Source organism: Oncorhynchus nerka, linkage group LG27, assembly GCF_034236695.1.
Source record: "Oncorhynchus nerka isolate Pitt River linkage group LG27, Oner_Uvic_2.0, whole genome shotgun sequence".
In the NCBI taxonomy this organism is placed as follows: Eukaryota; Metazoa; Chordata; class Actinopteri; order Salmoniformes; family Salmonidae; genus Oncorhynchus; species Oncorhynchus nerka.
Window position 1 is genome coordinate 85,025,264 of NC_088422.1, and position 17,208 is coordinate 85,042,471.

Sequence of the window (17,208 nt, forward strand, 5' to 3'; positions counted from 1 at the left end):
GGCTGAGGCCAATCAGGTGTTTACTGAGCATGAATACGCTATTATCCGGGTTGGAATATTATTGAAGATTTATTATAAAAAGACCCTAAGGATTGATTGTAAACATCGTTTGACATGTTTCTACAAACTGTAATGGAACTCTTGACTTTTCTTCTGGATTTTGCATTTGCGCATTGTGCCTTTGGAATAGTGAACTAAACGCGTGAACAAAACGGAGGTATTTGGACATAAATATGGACGTAATCGAACAAAACAAACATTTCTTGTGGAAGTGAGAGACCTGGGAGTGCATTCCGACGAAGATCAGCAAAGGTAAGTGAAGCTTTATAATGCTATTTATGACTTTTGTTGACTCCACAATTTGGCGGGTAACTGTATGGCTTGCTTTTGTGGCTGAATGCTATTCTCAGATTATTGAATATTGTGCTTTTGCCGTAAAGCTTTTTTGAAATCTGACAAAGCGGTTGCATTAAGAACAAGTTCATCTTTAATTCTATGTAAAACATGTATCTTTCATCAAAGTTTATGATGAGTATTTATTTTATTTGATGTGGCTCTCTGCAATTTCTCCGGATGTTTAGGAGACATTTCTGAACATGGCGCCAATGTAAACCGAGGTTTTGGATATAAATATGAACTTGATCGAACAAAACATACATGTATTGTGTAACATTGAGTCCTTGGAGTGTCATCTGATGAAGATCGTCAAAGGTTAGTGCTTAATTTAATCTATATTTCTGCTTTTTGTGACACCTCTCTTTGGTTGGAAAATGGCTGAATGCTTTCTGTGACTAGTTGCTGACCTAACATAATGATGTGTTCTACTTTCGCTGAAAAGCCTTTTTGAAATCGGACACTGTGGTTGGATTAACGAGAAGTGTATTTTTAAAATGGTGTAAAATACTTGTATGGTTGAGGAATTTTAATTATGAGATTTCTGTTGTTTTGAATTTGGCGCCCTACAATTTCACTGGCTGTTTGCAAGGTGGGGCGCTAGCGTCCCGAACAATCCCAGAGAGGTTAATGGGTATCTGTAGGAGGAATGTATATGGTGGGGTCAAGGAAGGATGGATAGGAGCCAGGGGGTTTTGGGAGGTGCTGAGTAGAGGAGAGGCAATCACATGACTGTAGTCACTGATAATGGTGGAGCTGTGGAGTAGTGAGGAAGGGGGTCAAGGTCAGGTCAGGTCAGCTTAAAGGAGAAGGAACAGTTTATGGCCCATATCACTTAACTTCCTGCCTAGTAATAAAGATGTACTGTTTAGAGGGAAGGAGGAGACTCCACGCAAACTGGGGTATAAACACGACCACTGGTGGAAATATGTCTTTGTCTTACGCAGCTGTACGGCCCAACGGGTAAATAAACTTAGTTTAAGCTTTACTAATCTTCTGAGTTTTACAAGGTTCATGTAGAACCTCTCCATCCCCCTCTACCCATCCATACAAAGAGATGAAAACACTGATTTAGGAATCAGCCCTTTAAATGTATTCCCCTCTATGTGCCTGGTCCTCCTCCCTAAATGGTACCCCATTTCCTATATATTGCACTACTTGTTCATGGTAGCATGGTACTTCAATGTGCCCCATAGTCCTTTGTCTTAGTGTGTCTCGTCCATGAACCTTTTAACCTTCTCTCCCTCTCCCCTCTCAATCTCTCCTTCTCCTTTTTTCTCTCCCTCTGCTTACTTTACAGAGGAACAACCTGCTAAGGTCTCTTTCTCACTTCCCCCTTAAAGACTAAATAACATCTATAACAGACTGATACTGGAGGTGAAATGACAAAGATAACTGTCAGTGTGTGTTTATATCAACCATTAAGAACACGTAATCAGGGAACAACTCTGACTAGACTAATTACATTATATTTCCATTTGTTTTGCCTAATAGACCATGGTCAGGTAAAACATGACCCAAGTCACAGACACCCTCCCTCCCTCTCTCTGAGACTGACCTGTGTACTGTTTGTCAGTGGAGCTGCTGACCTCTGAACTGGTGGTAGCTACAGTATCAGCTAGAGCCACCAGAAACATCTGTTCCAACCTGGTCAGACCTGGAAGACTGGAATGCATCAGCTGACTAGATAACACCTGGAGGGAGAGAGAGAGGGAGGAGGGAGAGAGAGAGGGAAGGAGAGAGAGAGGGAGAGAGAGGAGGGAGAAGGGAGAGAGAGAGCGAGAGAGGAGGGAGAGAGGAGGGAGAGAGAGAGGGAAGGAGGGAGAGAGAAGGAGGGAGGGAGAGAGCGAGGAGGGAGAGAGCGAGGAGGGAGAGAGAGAGCGAGGAGGGAGAGAGAGCGAGGGAGGAGGGAGAGAGCGAGGAGGGAGAGACAGAGGGAAGGATGGAGAGAGAGAGAGAGAGAGAGAGAGAGAGAGGAGAGGGAGAGACAGAGGGAAGGATGGAGAGAGAGAGAGAGAGAGAGAGAGAGAGAGAGAAGGGAGGGAGAGAGGGAGGGAGGGAGGGAGGGAGGGAGGGAGGGAGGGAGGGAGGGAGGGAGGGAGGGAGGGAGGGAGGGAGGGAGGGAGGGAGGGAGGGAGGGAGGGAGATTAGCAGAGAAGAATTACTGTATTAATCACAGAGGCGATATATTTGGTTGACAAACAATTAAACCAGACAATAACATCTAAACCATCCACAAGCTGGTAAGTAAATAAATGTTGTTGTTAACCTGTGCGTGTTCTGGTCCGAAGTAGGTGGGTCCGTACTGAGACAGGTTGATGAATCTAGACTTCTTCTCTACTTTCTCTGTAGCGAAGCTCACAAAGTCATCTGTCGTCACAGCCTGCAACTGAGGGAGGGAGACATACAATCACTAGATGCTTGATTGATTATTGATTTGGGTATAACAGAGAACAAGATTACATCTGGACCCAAAGGTTAACACATGGAGGGGGTCACATGGTTCCAACAAACATTTACTGCATATCTTGTCTTTAGGTAAGACAGAATATCAACATTATACAATAGAAAATAAACCAACAGAAGCAAATTGAAGAATCTGTTGAGCATCTACACACTTAGGAAGTATGATTCTATGAAAAATTAAACATCTGTATGTGTCACTGAAACATCCAGCTAAAACCTGAATCCTCTTACCTGGAACAGATCTGTGTACTGATCTCCTCCTGTCTTCCTCGCCCCCTCTACCTCGGACACCTTGCCTCCCTTCGCCCCCTCCTCTCCTCCCTTATAGGAGGTGTCCAGGTCAGCAGAGAGAAGAGCGTAGAGGGGTAGAGGGGGAATGGAGTTGATTTCTGTGTAATCTCGTCCCCCGTCGCGGCCGGCCACGATGGTGTCTTTAGCCGTACTGCCGCTCACACTGATTGTCCGGGACAGGTGGCGTCTGGTTCCACCCTCACCTGCCTCCACGTCCCTCACCACAGCAACCTCCCCAGCGATACATTTCACCAGGTGGGACAGGATGGCCTGAAGAAGAAGAATAACCATCTTCCTCATCCGTGTCAGAGACATTAATATAGTCATTGACGGCATCATTGTCATCATAATTACAGTAGCCATGGTGTTGTCATCATAATTACAGTAGCCATGGTGTTGTCATCATAATTACAGTAGCCATGGTGTTGTCATCATAATTACAGTAGCCATGTTGTTGTCATCATCATCATGACATTCTATTACTACTCAAGAAGTTGTCTGGTCACTTAAATAAATGTATCTTGGTTGCAAACATTTATATAAGTGGACAGGCAGATGGACAAACAGCCAGCCAGCCATGCAAGCAGCCAACCAGCCAGCCCACCAACCAATCAGACAGACAGCCATTCATCCACCCCACCCATCCACCCAGACCCACCAGACAGACAGCCAACCAGACATTCATCCACCCCACCCATCCACCCAGACAGACAGCCAACCAGCTATCTATTCATCCATCCACCAACACACCCAGCCAGACATCCATCCACCCATACACACAGCCATCTATTCATCCATCCACCAACACACACAGCCAGACACCCATCCACCCAGCCAGACACCCAACACTCCCAGACAGACACCCATCCACCCAGACAGACGCCCAACACTCCCAGACAGACACCCATTCACCCAGACAGACACCCATCCACCCAGAGACACCCATCACTCCCAGACAGACACCCATCACTCCCAGACAGACACCCATCACTCCCAGACAGACACCCATCACTCCCAGACAGACTCCCATCACTCCCAGACAGACACCCATCCACCCAGACAGACACCCATCACTCCCAGACAGACACCCAACACTCCCAGACAGACACCCATCCACCCAGACAGACACCCAACACTCCCAGACAGACACCCAACACTCCCAGACAGACACCCAACACTCCCAGACAGACACCCAACACTCCCAGACAGACACCCAACACTCCCAGACAGACACCCAACACTCCCAGACAGACACCAAACACTCCCAGACAGACACCCATCCACCCAGACAGACACCCATCCACCCAGACAGACACCCATCCACCCAGACAGACACCCATCCACCCAGACAGACACCCATCCACCCAGACAGACACCCATCACTCCCAGACAGACACCCAACACTCCCAGACAGACACCCATCCACCCAGACAGACACCCAACACTCCCAGACAGACACCCAAGACTCCCAGACAGACACCCAAAACTCCCAGACAGACACCCAACACTCCCAGACAGACTCCCATCCACCCAGACAGACACCCATCCACCCAGACAGACACCCATCCACCCAGACACCCATCCACCCAGACAGACACCCAACACTCCCAGACAGACACCCAACACTCCCAGACAGACACCCATCCACCCAGACAGACACCCAACACTCCCAGACAGACATCCAACACTCCCAGACAGACACCCATCCACCCATCCACCCAGACAGACACCCATCCACCCAGACAGACACCCATCCACCCAGACAGACACCCATCCACCCAGACAGACACCCATCCACCCAGACAGACACCCATCCACCCAGACCAGTCAGTCAGACCCACCTTGGCGCGGCGGACCTTCCCCAGGTCCATGAGCTCCAGCAGCTGTGTTGGATGGTACTGAGGCAGGGTGGGGGACAGGGAGTGGGCTGCCTCGAACAGACCCCCCTCCTGCAGCCCTGCCGGCGCCTGGAGAGCCTCGTCGATTGCCACGTTGCCCTCAAACACACTCTTGGACCGGGGGCGCCCCTTGAACGCCAACGAGGATCCCCCCGTGGTTGCATTGGTGGCCGTCGGCCCCCCACTCCCTCCAACCCCCCCGGCGACGTTATCTTCAGAGGAGAGGCTGTCCCCCTCGGCCTCGCCGGGCTTGCGGTCCTGGCGCCACTGGGCGTACACGTGCATCTCACAGTCCATACCCACCACCAGGATGCCGTCCCTCACCCAGGACAGGGACACGGGCAGGGAGGGGGTGCCGTCTACAGAGGAGAGCAGGTCCACAGTGCGCAGCAGGATCCAGCGTGAACGGATACCCTGTTTCACATTAGATTAGGGATGCAGGGGGGTAATAATAATCATTATTATTATAATAATCATCATGTTTATTATCCAGAAGCTTTATAGTGTAGTCATTAGGCTCTGGTCAAAAGTAGTGCACCAATTAGGGAATAGGGTGCCATTTGGGTAGTCAGAGAGTAGTCTCACCCTAAATTCTCGTTCACTACATGCAGTACTTTAGTCAGACTGACAACATTGAAGTTGTTTGTTGTGAGGATGGGCACGAGGGGCTAACCAATCAGAGTATCAAAGCCAATGACACATTTTCAAACCACTGCTTTACACACTGGCGGAATACCAATGGGTTTCTGGACCAATCACTGCCCCATTCGGTGAAGGGTCAGGGAGGGACTCAGATCCAGACTCATTGTGGAGAAGAAACTAGCGTCTGTGGGCGTGGCGTTTGGCCTGAAGCAAGGAGTCTGACTAGGCAGGCTTGAAAAGTTGATTGTACTCAGAGAGGCAAGTCATTTTGCAGCATACACAACACATACAGAACCACATGCTAACAAACAGCAGATGTACCAGCAACACACAGTAGAATAAATGTGTGAAGAATACAAGGTAGTGTAGGTTACGGAAGTACCCGTTTGATCCTGACTTTGGGGGGTGTGTGTGTGTGTGTGTGTGTGTGTGTGTGTGTGTGTGTGTGTGTGAGCGTGTACCTGTTTGATGCTGCCCCCTAGAGGTAGGGTGATGATCGCCACCCCGTCCTTGCTTGAGGTCTGTTCGTTGACCACGCCCGAGATGCGACCGTACATGAGGATATTGGATCCCACCCCCACCGTGAGGATATGAGACCCATCCTCTTTGGACAGCCAGTCCAGGTGGACATAGTGTTTGATGTTGGGAGTGTGGTGGTCGCGACTCATGTACAGGTCAGACCTACAGAGAGAGAGAGGGGGTTAGTAATTTTAGAGACATGCACACACTTACATACACACACACCCCACCAGTACCTGCTGTACACAAAGAGGTTGGAGTCTACACTGACTCTGGGGTCCAGGGTAGAGGAGGGCCTAGTGAAGTCATCCAGATGGAGAGTCTGCTCCAACACCCACTCAGACCCCCCTGTAGACTCACACTCAAAGATGGACACGTGCATGGAGAAGTCCCCTGCTGGACCATGGCTCTGGAGAGAGGGAGGGAAGGAGGAAGGTACACACTTATTCAACCGGCAGGTTAAATGCAAAAACACTGTCTGAGGGAAAATGAACAATGAAGTATTGTACATTTTAGTCATCGGATGGTCTCATCCAAAACCATATCTAGAGACAGAAGCACAACCACTTCAGGTAAAACCTACAAAATGACTGATAAAGATACTGTATGTTTCACATTCCTCAGGGCAAGAAATGAAAAGCAATGTGCTTGAATTCGGACAGGTGAACTACACTGTACGTAAACAGAATATGCACTAATCCAATGAGCCATTAACTTGAGTGGAGTGTACAGTAAAAGTCCTGTCCTACCTGTCCCGGGATGTGTCCAGGCCGGGGCTGTTTGAAGGAGACAGCCAGTCGTCCAGTGTAGGAACAGGACACGGCTACAGGACGTCCCGGGACACACACAGCACTGTTGTTATCCTCCTCCTCGTTGAGTAGAGCCCAAGGCTCCCAGTGATAGATCCTGTTCTCCCCCTCCTCACACCCCAGGGCTGTCTCTCCCCCCTCCACAGAGCAGCGCCAGAAACGGACGCGGGAGTCCGAGCAGGTGGTGACGATCAGGTAGGGGGCCAGACACACAGGGTAGATGGATGACGAACTCAGGTGACCTGGAGAGAGACAGTATAGAAGAACTGTTACAAAAGAATCAGACTAACTCAGATGACTTGAAGACAGAGACATGGAGGACAATGGCATAATAAATAGTTAGGATCCAGTCCCTGGCTTGTGAGATGTTTCAATTTTCTATGATGTGCTGTTGGTTTTACAACTTTTACTTTGGAATATATTACATTTGGACTGTTTTTACAAATATGTAAAAGTAAAGTTATTAGTCTACCTGTGGAGGGTATATGTATGTATATATATATGTGTGTGTGTATCCACCTGTATCTGCGGAGGGTATATGTATGTATATATATGTGTGTGTGTGTGTGTGTGTATATCCACCCGTACCTGTGGAGGGTATATGTATGTATATATATATATATATATGTGTGTATATCCACCCGTACCTGCGGAGGGTATATGTATGTATATATGTGTGTGTGTGTGTGTGTGTGTGTGTGTGTGTATATCCACCCGTACCTGTGGAGGGTATATGTATGTATATATATGTATGTGTGTGTGTATATCCACCCGTACCTGCGGAGGGTATATATATATATATATATGTGTGTGTGTATATCTCCCGTACCTGCGGAGGGTATATGTATGTATATAAATGTGTGTGTGTGTGTGTGTGTGTGTATATCCACCCGTACCTGTGGAGGGTATATGTATGTATATATATGTGTGTGTATATCCTCTCGTACCTGCGGAGGGCGTAGCTCTGGTCACCTCCACCCCAACAGGCAGGTCCAGGCGGTGGCTACAGACCAGCTTGGAGCTGAGGATCAGTTTGCTGGCTGACTGCAGGTTGGCTGTGGAGGCTGAGCGAGGGAGAGGGGAGGGGGACGTGTCAGCTGTACTCTGTTGGAACGGGATCGTCAGCTGAGACTGGTAAGACCGCTCTGGGACCGGATCATCTGAACACACAGAGAGAGAAAGAGAGAGAAAACTTTATTGTTCATATAGTCATCTCAACAACAGAGGAAAAACTTTATTGTTCACAATATTATCTAAACAAACCGAGAAAAAACGTTATCTTTAACACAATCAATATACAAACTAGACAGGCCTCAATGTGCATACTAATGCGCTGTACTACTCCGTTATACCGGGGCCCGCCGCACTACGCCGTTATACCGGGGCCCGCCGCACTACGCCGTTATACCGGGGCCCGCCGCACTCTATTACACCGGGGCCCGCCGCACTCTATTACACCCGGGGCCAGCCGCACTCTATTACATCCCCGGGGCCCGCCGCACTCTATTACATCCCCGGGGCCCGCCGCAATCTATTACATCCCCGGGGCCCGCCGCACTCTATTACATCCCCGGGGCCCGCCGCACTCTATTACATCCCCGGGGCCCGCCGCACTCTATTACCCCCGGGGCCAGCCGCACTCTATTACATCCCCGGGGCCCGCCGCACTCTATTACATCCCCGGGGCCCGCCGCACTCTATTACATCCCCGGGGCCCGCCGCACTCTATTACATCCCCGGGGCCCGCCGCACTCTATTACATCCCCGGGGCCCGCCGCACTCTATTACATCCCCGGGGCCCGCCGCACTCTATTACATCCCCGGGGCCCGCCGCACTCTATTACATCCCCGGGGCCCGCCGCACTCTATTACATCCCCGGGGCCCGCCGCACTCTATTACATCCCCGGGGCCCGCCGCACTCTATTACACTCTATTATACCTGGGTCCACCGCACTCTATTATACCGGGGTCCACCGCACTCTATTATACCGGGGTCCACCGCACTCTATTATACCGGGGTCTACCGCACTCTATTATACCGGGGTCTACCGCACTCTATTATACCGGGGTCTACCGCACTCTATTATACCGGGGTCTACCGCACTCTATTATACCGGGGTCTACCGCACTCTATTATACCGCACTCTATTATACCGGGGTCTACCGCACTCTATTATACCGGGGTCTACCGCACTCTATTATACCGGGGTCTACCGCACTCTATTATACCGGGGTCTACCGCACTCTATTATACCGGGGTCTACCGCACTCTATTATACCGGGGTCTACCGCACTCTATTATACCGGGGTCTACCGCACTCTATTATACCGGGGTCTACCGCACTCTATTATACCGGGGTCTACCGCACTCTATACTTATACCGGGGTCTACCGCACTCTATTATACCGGGGTCTACCGCACTCTATTATACCGGGGTCTACCGCACTCTATTATACCGGGGTCTACCGCACTCTATTATACCGGGGTCTACCGTACTCTATTATACCGGGGTCTACCGTACTCTATTATACCGGGGTCTACCGTACTCTATTATACCGGGGTCTACCGTACTCTATTATACCGGGGTCTACCGCACTCTATTATACCGGGGTCTACCGTACTCTATTATACCGGGCTCTACCGTACTCTATTATACCGGGGTCTACCGTACTCTATTATACCGGGGTCTACCGTACTCTATTATACTGGGGTCTACCGTACTCTATTATACCGGGGTCTACTGTACTCTATTATATTGTACTGTATTATATCACCCACACAGGCCTAGGTTAGGTTGGGTTGTGGTTAGGTACTCACCCACACAGGCCTAGGTTAGGTTGTGGTTAGGTTGGGTTGTGGTTAGGTACTCACCCACATAGGCCTAGGTTCGGTTGTGGTTAGGCTAGGTTGTGGTTAGGTACTCACCCACACAGGCCTGTACGGACTGGAGGTGCAGGTGCCACATCTGCAGCACAGAGTTCATGTTCAGGTCCTTCTCTATGACAACCAGGAAGAACTTCTCAGAGAACGGAGTAGGGTGGTACTCTGGAGAGGAGAAACACAACGCTTTTACACGTTCTTCAGTTCAGTCATCCACTCATTCATCAATCCATCCACTCATCCATCCATCCATCCCATCCTGAGTTGAAGGAAGGTCAGTGTGTAGAGCTCTGGGTTCTCCTGAGGCTAATCATGTCATTCATACATGAACCAATTCATAAATCCATCCATTCTTCTGTCCATCCTTTCACACCCTCAATTCTCCCTCCCTCCCTCCCTCTCCCTCTCTTCAAACTCCCGTACCCTCGAGAGAAGGGTAGGATATAGTGTAGAGCTCTGGGTCCTCCTGAGGTGTATACCCCAAAATAAAGTCCTCCTGGAAAACATGAAGGAGCTGGGTGGTAGATCCACACTATAGAGAGAGAGAGGGAGAGGGAACTTCTGTGAGTGTAATGTTTACTGTTCATTGTTATTGTTTATTTCACTTTTGTATATTATCTACTTCACTTGCTTTTTCAATGTTAACATATGTTTCCCATGCCAATAAAACCATTTGATTTGAATTGAGAGAGATAGAGGGTCAGAGGGGGGAGAAGGAGAGATGGACATATGTCCCTCAGATTATAAAGACACACAAACAATTGAAAAACAAATCACATTTTGATAAGCTACCATATATATGTTAGGTAAAATACTTCCGCTGTGCACCACCATTTACCTGTGACTAGATTAATGATATAGCATGATCTCTTGACTTACTGCTTAGATAAAGAGACAGGTGTGGTTAAGGGCCTGTAAGTAAGCATTTCACGGTATGGTCTACACCTGTTGTATCCGGCACATGTGACAAATAACATTTGATTTGACTTACTGCTTAGATAACGAGACAGTCAGATAGGTATTTCTTACCTGGTTAGTGATGACATCTAGTTCTATGATGCAGCCTGGTCTGGCTGTCGACTGCTGGCTCACTATGTTAAATACCTCTCCTACTAGTTTCTATGGAGAGAGACAGAGAGAGGGGGGGGAGGGAGGGGGAGATAGAGGGGGAGAGGAGGAGGGAGAGATGGGGGGAGAGGAGGAGGGAGAGATGGGGGGAGAGGAGGGAGGAAGAGATGGGGAGGAGAGGAGGGAGGGAGAGATGAGGAGGAGAGGAGGGAGGGAGAGATGAGGAGGAGAGGAGGGAGGGAGAGATGAGGAGGGGAGGAGGGAGGGAGAGATGAGGAGGAGAGGAGGGAGGGAGGGAGGGAGGGAGGGAGGGAGGGAGGGAGGGAGGGAGGGAGGGAGGGAGGGAGGGAGGGAGGTTAAGAGTCTTTAACCAGCTATCTTGAAGCTTTAAAGTTCCAGTCCCCTTCAGTCTCAGGATTTCACTGTTAATCTGACTGAGGACATCTGTACGTGTGTGTGTGTGTCTCTGTGTTTACTTACTGAGGTCTCAGGGTCTGACAGTTCGTCCAGTAGTTTCCTGGCGTCCACCACAGCCTGGTAGAGACGCAAGTTCTTACCATCTGACGCTACAAAGCACGCACTGGAACTGTTACAGTATGTACCTGGAGATAGAGGGGAGAGAGATGCTGTTTTGTTACAGTATGTACCTGGAGATAGAGGGGAGAGAGATGCTGTTTTGTTACAGTATGTACCTGGAGATAGAGGGGAGAGAGATGTTGTTTTGTTACAGTATGTACCTGGAGATAGAGGGGAGAGAGATGCTGTTTTGTTACAGTATGTACCTGGAGATAGAGGGGAGAGAGATGCTGTTCTGTTACAGTACGTACCTGGAGATAGAGGGGAGAGAGATGCTGTTCTGTTACAGTACGTACCTGGAGATAGAGGGGAGAGAGATGCTGTTTTGTTACAGTATGTACCTGGAGATAGAGGGGAGAGAGATGCTGTTCTGTTACAGTACGTACCTGTAGATAGAGGGGAGAGAGATGCTGTTTTGTTACAGTATGTACCTGGAGATAGAGGGGAGAGAGATGCTGTTTTGTTACAGTATGTACCTGGAGATAGAGGGGAGAGAGATGCTGTTTTGTTACAGTATGTACCTGGAGATAGAGGGGAGAGTGATGCTGTTTTGTTACAGTATGTACCTGGAGATAGAGGGGAGAGAGATGCTGTTTTGTTACAGTATGTACCTGGAGATAGAGGGGAGAGTGATGCTGTTTTGTTACAGTATGTACCTGGAGATAGAGGGGAGAGAGATGCTGTTTTGTTACAGTATGTACCTGGAGATAGAGGGGAGAGAGATGCTGTTTTGTTACAGTATGTACCTGGAGATAGAGGGGAGAGAGATGTTTTTTTGTTACAGTATGTACCTGGAGATAGAGGGGAGAGAGATGCTGTTCTGTTACAGTATGTACCTGGAGATAGAGGGGAGAGAGATGCTGTTCTGTTACAGTATGTACCTGGAGATAGAAGGGAGAGAGATGCTGTTCTGTTACAGTATGTACCTGGAGATAGAGGGGAGAGAGATGCTGTTCTGTTACAGTATGTACCTGGAGATAGAGGGGAGAGAGATGCTGTTCTGTTACAGTATGTACCTGGAGATAGAGGGGAGAGAGATGCTGTTTAAATGTGAGCACTCTGAGTAAGGTTCTGCATGTAGTTAGTAGAAAAGCCCAATACAATTACAACTTCAACTTGAAGCACTACAGGTGTCTCCAAACCACCCCTTGACAATCATTGAGTACTTCACCAGTACCTTGTCTGAACAACAGTTATACATTATATACAGTGGGGAGAACAAGTTTTTGATAACCTGCAAAATCGACAGTGTTTCCTACTTACAAAGCATGTAGAGGTCTGTCATTTTTGTCATAGGTACACTTCAACTGTGAGAGACGGAATCTAAAACAAAAATCCAGAAAATCATATTGTATGATTTTTAAGTAATCAATGTGCATTTATTGCACAGCAGTGTATCAAATACTGGGTCTCCCCACTGTACATCCTCCAGCAGTGTGTGTGTGTGTGTGCTAACCTAGCACAGAGCTGGGTACAAGGGTAGGCAGCCATGCTACATTGGAGAAGGCTGATGTGTGCAGAGAGTTGATTCGGGCCAGCTCTGACACTCCTCCAGTGCAGGACAGGGGTCCTATGTGGTCCACCCTCCACAGAATCAGCTCACTGTAGATGGCGTTCGGGTCATGGAACGTCCTGGTGGCCGCGTTACGCAGCTGCTTCCTGGGGGATCACACACATAGTTTGAGTTTGTCAAAGTGTGTGGCTCAGTTGGCAGAGCATGGCGCTTACAACACCAGGGTTGTGGGTTCAATTCCTATGGGCGACCAGTACGAAAAAGTATGCATTCACTACTATAAGTCTCTCTGGATAATGAGTTTGTCTAAAAAATGTGTATGTGACACACACACACACACACACACACACACACACACATACACACAACAAATTGTCAAAGACAGAGATTATATTACACACACACGCTTGCAGGCATGTACACACACGTATTTCTGATACACACTCACATGAACATTTTGTAAACACACACACACTTTCTAGACATTGAGGTCCTAGAGGGTCCTCGTTGCTTCCTCCTATGACACACACACACACACGCTCCCTTCCTCCCTCCCTACCTGCGCCGTCCTCTGGGGGGAGGTGTGTGTGTGGGTGGCTGGTCGAGGTCGATGCTGCTGGGGGCGGAGGGGGGGGTGAGGAGAGCGTTGTGGTGGGAGGAGGTCAGCAGTAGGGGGAGGACGGTGTGACACGCCTGGTCGTTGAGGTGGAACCGGTGACCGCAGTAACGGAACGTATGAGACACCGTTAGAACGTTGGAGAACGCCGAGCGCTCAGCGAACGTCACCGCCCACTAGAGAGGGAAACGGATTGAAAGGAACACTTTGAGTCACAAAATGTCTATACATTATTTATCATACAGTATGACATTATTAGAGAGATTTTTGGTTTTGTACTTTATATGGTTGTAGTTTGTCTTTTAAGCATGAATGTAAGGACCTTAATACTCTTATGAGCCCTGGTCAAAATGAGTGCACTACATAGGGAATAGGTGGGTTTGGGACACAGCCACAGTCTGCCTCTCCCTCTCACCTGATTGAGAGACCCATCCACATGTTTGGACACCATCATGACAGCAGGGCCGATGCCTGGAGCTTGGCCCAGAGAGAGGCTGAGGGCTGAGGAACCCAGCCCAGCAGAGGCAGAACGGGGCAGACGGCGGGCCCTCGTCCCCTGCTCTCCCCCGGCGTTGGAGCTATCCACGTTGGAGAAGGAGCAGGCGTACATCAGAATGTTCTTACTCAGGGAGTTGGCGTCGCCTGTAGGGAACGCCACCGGGATACGGGACGAGAACGACACCTGGAGAAAAGGGGATGGAGAGAGAGAATAGTCCGAGTGGAGCAGAACTCTGCTTCCTCTTGTGTGGGGATAATGCTGGTAGGTGTGTGTCCATGTACAATATGTGTGTTACTTCATGTCCGTGCGTGTGTTGCTGCAGTCTCCTCTTACCTGCACCTGTCTGAAGATCCCCTGGATGTACTCGTCCAGGTATTTGACGTGCCAGACCAGGAAGGACCCGTCGGTGGGGTGGATGGTAAACAGCATGTCAGGACTCTTATTCCACTCCAGAGTTAACGCCTCCATCTTCCTCTCCAGCAACATGGAGGGCAGGGGCACTGAGCTACTGGAGCCTGGGGACGACGCCTTGGTGCTGCCTTCACCACCCTCACCCTCCTCATGCTCTGATGAACCCTTCTCTGACATCTCATCTAGGTCTGGAGAGAGAGAGGGAGGGTGGGAGTTAGACACGGACAGAGTATGATATGTTAGTGTGTATAGAATACCTTGGAACAGACTGATATTACCCAGATGTATTTCACGACTCTACAACAGTTTTGTACTGGGTCAGCTACTCAGAACTAGTTTATATATACAGCATGTAGATCTGAGGGTTTCTGAAACAGAGCGTACCAAAGTCAAACTTAATGGGGGAGCCGTTCTGGTCGAGGGCGTCGTCGGTGGCTTGGTCCAGCTGCTGTTCTGAGAGCTTGCGGAGCTGCAGCATGAACAGGTCCATGGAGGTGGTGAAGGACAGGTCCTTGTTGTTGAGCCAGTGGACCACAAACCCTCCTCCTCCACTCCCGTCCTCCGGAGTAAACACGGCAGACTCCGCTAGCACCGCTGGGATGTCTGGGGGATAGAGAGAGGAAAGGGGCGGATACAGGATATTACTATGTATGTGGGAGGAATATCGGAACAAGCTAAGGCTGACGTTGCTAGTTCAGTTTATGCGTGTGTGCCTGAGACGGAGAGATTGTGTGTGTAGCTGTATGTATATGTATGTCTGAGGCAGTGTGTGTGTGTGATTTGTGTGCAGCTGTATGTATATGTATGTCTGATGCAGTGTGTGTGTGTGTGTGTGTGTGTGTGTGTGTGTGTGTGTGTGTGTGTGTGTGTGTGTGTGTGTGTGTGTGTGTGTGTGTGTCTGATGCAGTGTGTGTGTGTGTGGGGTCATTGTCCATTTGGAAGATCAATGTGACCAAGCTTTAACTTCCTGACTGATGTCTTGTGATGTTGCTTCAATATATCCACATCATTGTCCTGCCTCATGATGCCATCTAGTTTGTGAAGTGCACCAGTTCCTCCTGCAACAAAGCACCCCCACAACATGATGCTGCCACCCCCGTGCTTCACGGTTGGGATGTTGTTTTTCAGCTTGCAAGCCTCCCTCTTTTTCCTCCAAACGTAAAGATGGTCATTATGGTCAAACAGTCCTATTTTTGTCTCATCAGACCAGAGGACATTTCTCCAAAAAGTACAATCTTTTGTCCCCATGTAGGGCAGCTGCAAACTGAAGTCTGGCTTTTTTATCAAACAGTCACACTCCAAACTCCACTATGGCCAAGACCAAAGAGCTGTCAAAGGACACCAGAAACAAAATTGTAGACCTGCACCAGGCTGGGAAGACTGAATCTGCAATAGGTAAGCAGCTTGGTTTGAAGAAATCAACTGTGGGAGCAATTATTAGGAAATGGAAGACATACAAGACCACTGATAATCTCCCTCGTTCTGGGGCTCCACGCAAGATCTCACCCCGTGGGGTCAAAATGATCACAAGAACGGTGAGCAAAAATCCCAGAACCACACAGGGGGACCTAGTGAATGGCCTGCAGAGAGCTGAGACAAAGCCTACCATCAGTAACACACTACACCGCCAGGGACTCAAATCCTGCAGTGCCAGACGTGTCCCCCTGTTTAAGCCAGTACATGCCCAGGCCCGTCTGAAGTTTGCTAGAGAGCATTTGGATGATCCAGAAGAAGATTGGGAGAATGTCATATGTTCAGATGAAACCAAAATCTAACTTTTTGGTAAAAACTCAACTTGTCGTGTTTGGAGGACAAAGAATGCTGAGTTGTATCCAAAGAACACCATACCTACTGTGAAGCATGGGGGTGGAAAGATCATGCTTTGGGACTGTTTTTCTGCAAAGGGACCAGGATGACTGATCCGTGTAAAGGAAAGAATGAATGGGGCCATGTATCGTGAGATTGAGTGAAAACCTCCTTCCATCAGCAAGGGCATTGAAGATGAAACGTGGCTGGGTCTTTCAGCATGACAATAATCCCAAACACATCGCCCGGGCAACGGAGTGGTTTCGTAAAAAGCATTTCAAGGTCCTGGAGTGGCCTAGCCAGTCTCCAGATCTCAACCCCATAGAAAATCTTTGGAGGGAGTTGAAAGTCCGTGTTGCCCAGCACCAGCCCCAAAACATCACTGCTCTAGAGGAGATCTGCATGGAGGAATGGGCCAAAATACCAGCAACAGTGTGTGAAAACCTTGTGAAGACTTACAGAAAACATTTGACCTCTGTCATTGCCAACAAATGGCATATAACAAAGTATTGAGATAAACTTTTGTTATTGACCAAATACTTATTTTCCACCATAATTTGCACATAAATTCATTAAAAGTCCTACAATGTGATTTTCTGGATTTTTTTTTCTCATTTTGTCTGTCATAGTTGAAGTGTACCTATGATGAAAATTACAGGCCTCTCTAATCTTTTTAAGTGGGAGAACTTGCACAACTGGTGGCTGATTAAATACTTTTTTGCCCCAGTGTAGGACTCGTTGTACTGTGGATATAGATACCTTTGTACCCGTTTCCTCCAGCATCTTCACAACGTCCTTTGCTGTTGTTCTGGGATTGAT

At 48.8% G+C, this 17,208-nt stretch overlaps 1 pseudogene; it reads right to left on the bottom strand.

The window, feature by feature from the left end:
* Window positions 1-17,208, bottom strand: part of LOC115115938 (dmX-like protein 2) — a 71,928-nt pseudogene that overhangs the window by 31,724 nt on the left and 22,996 nt on the right.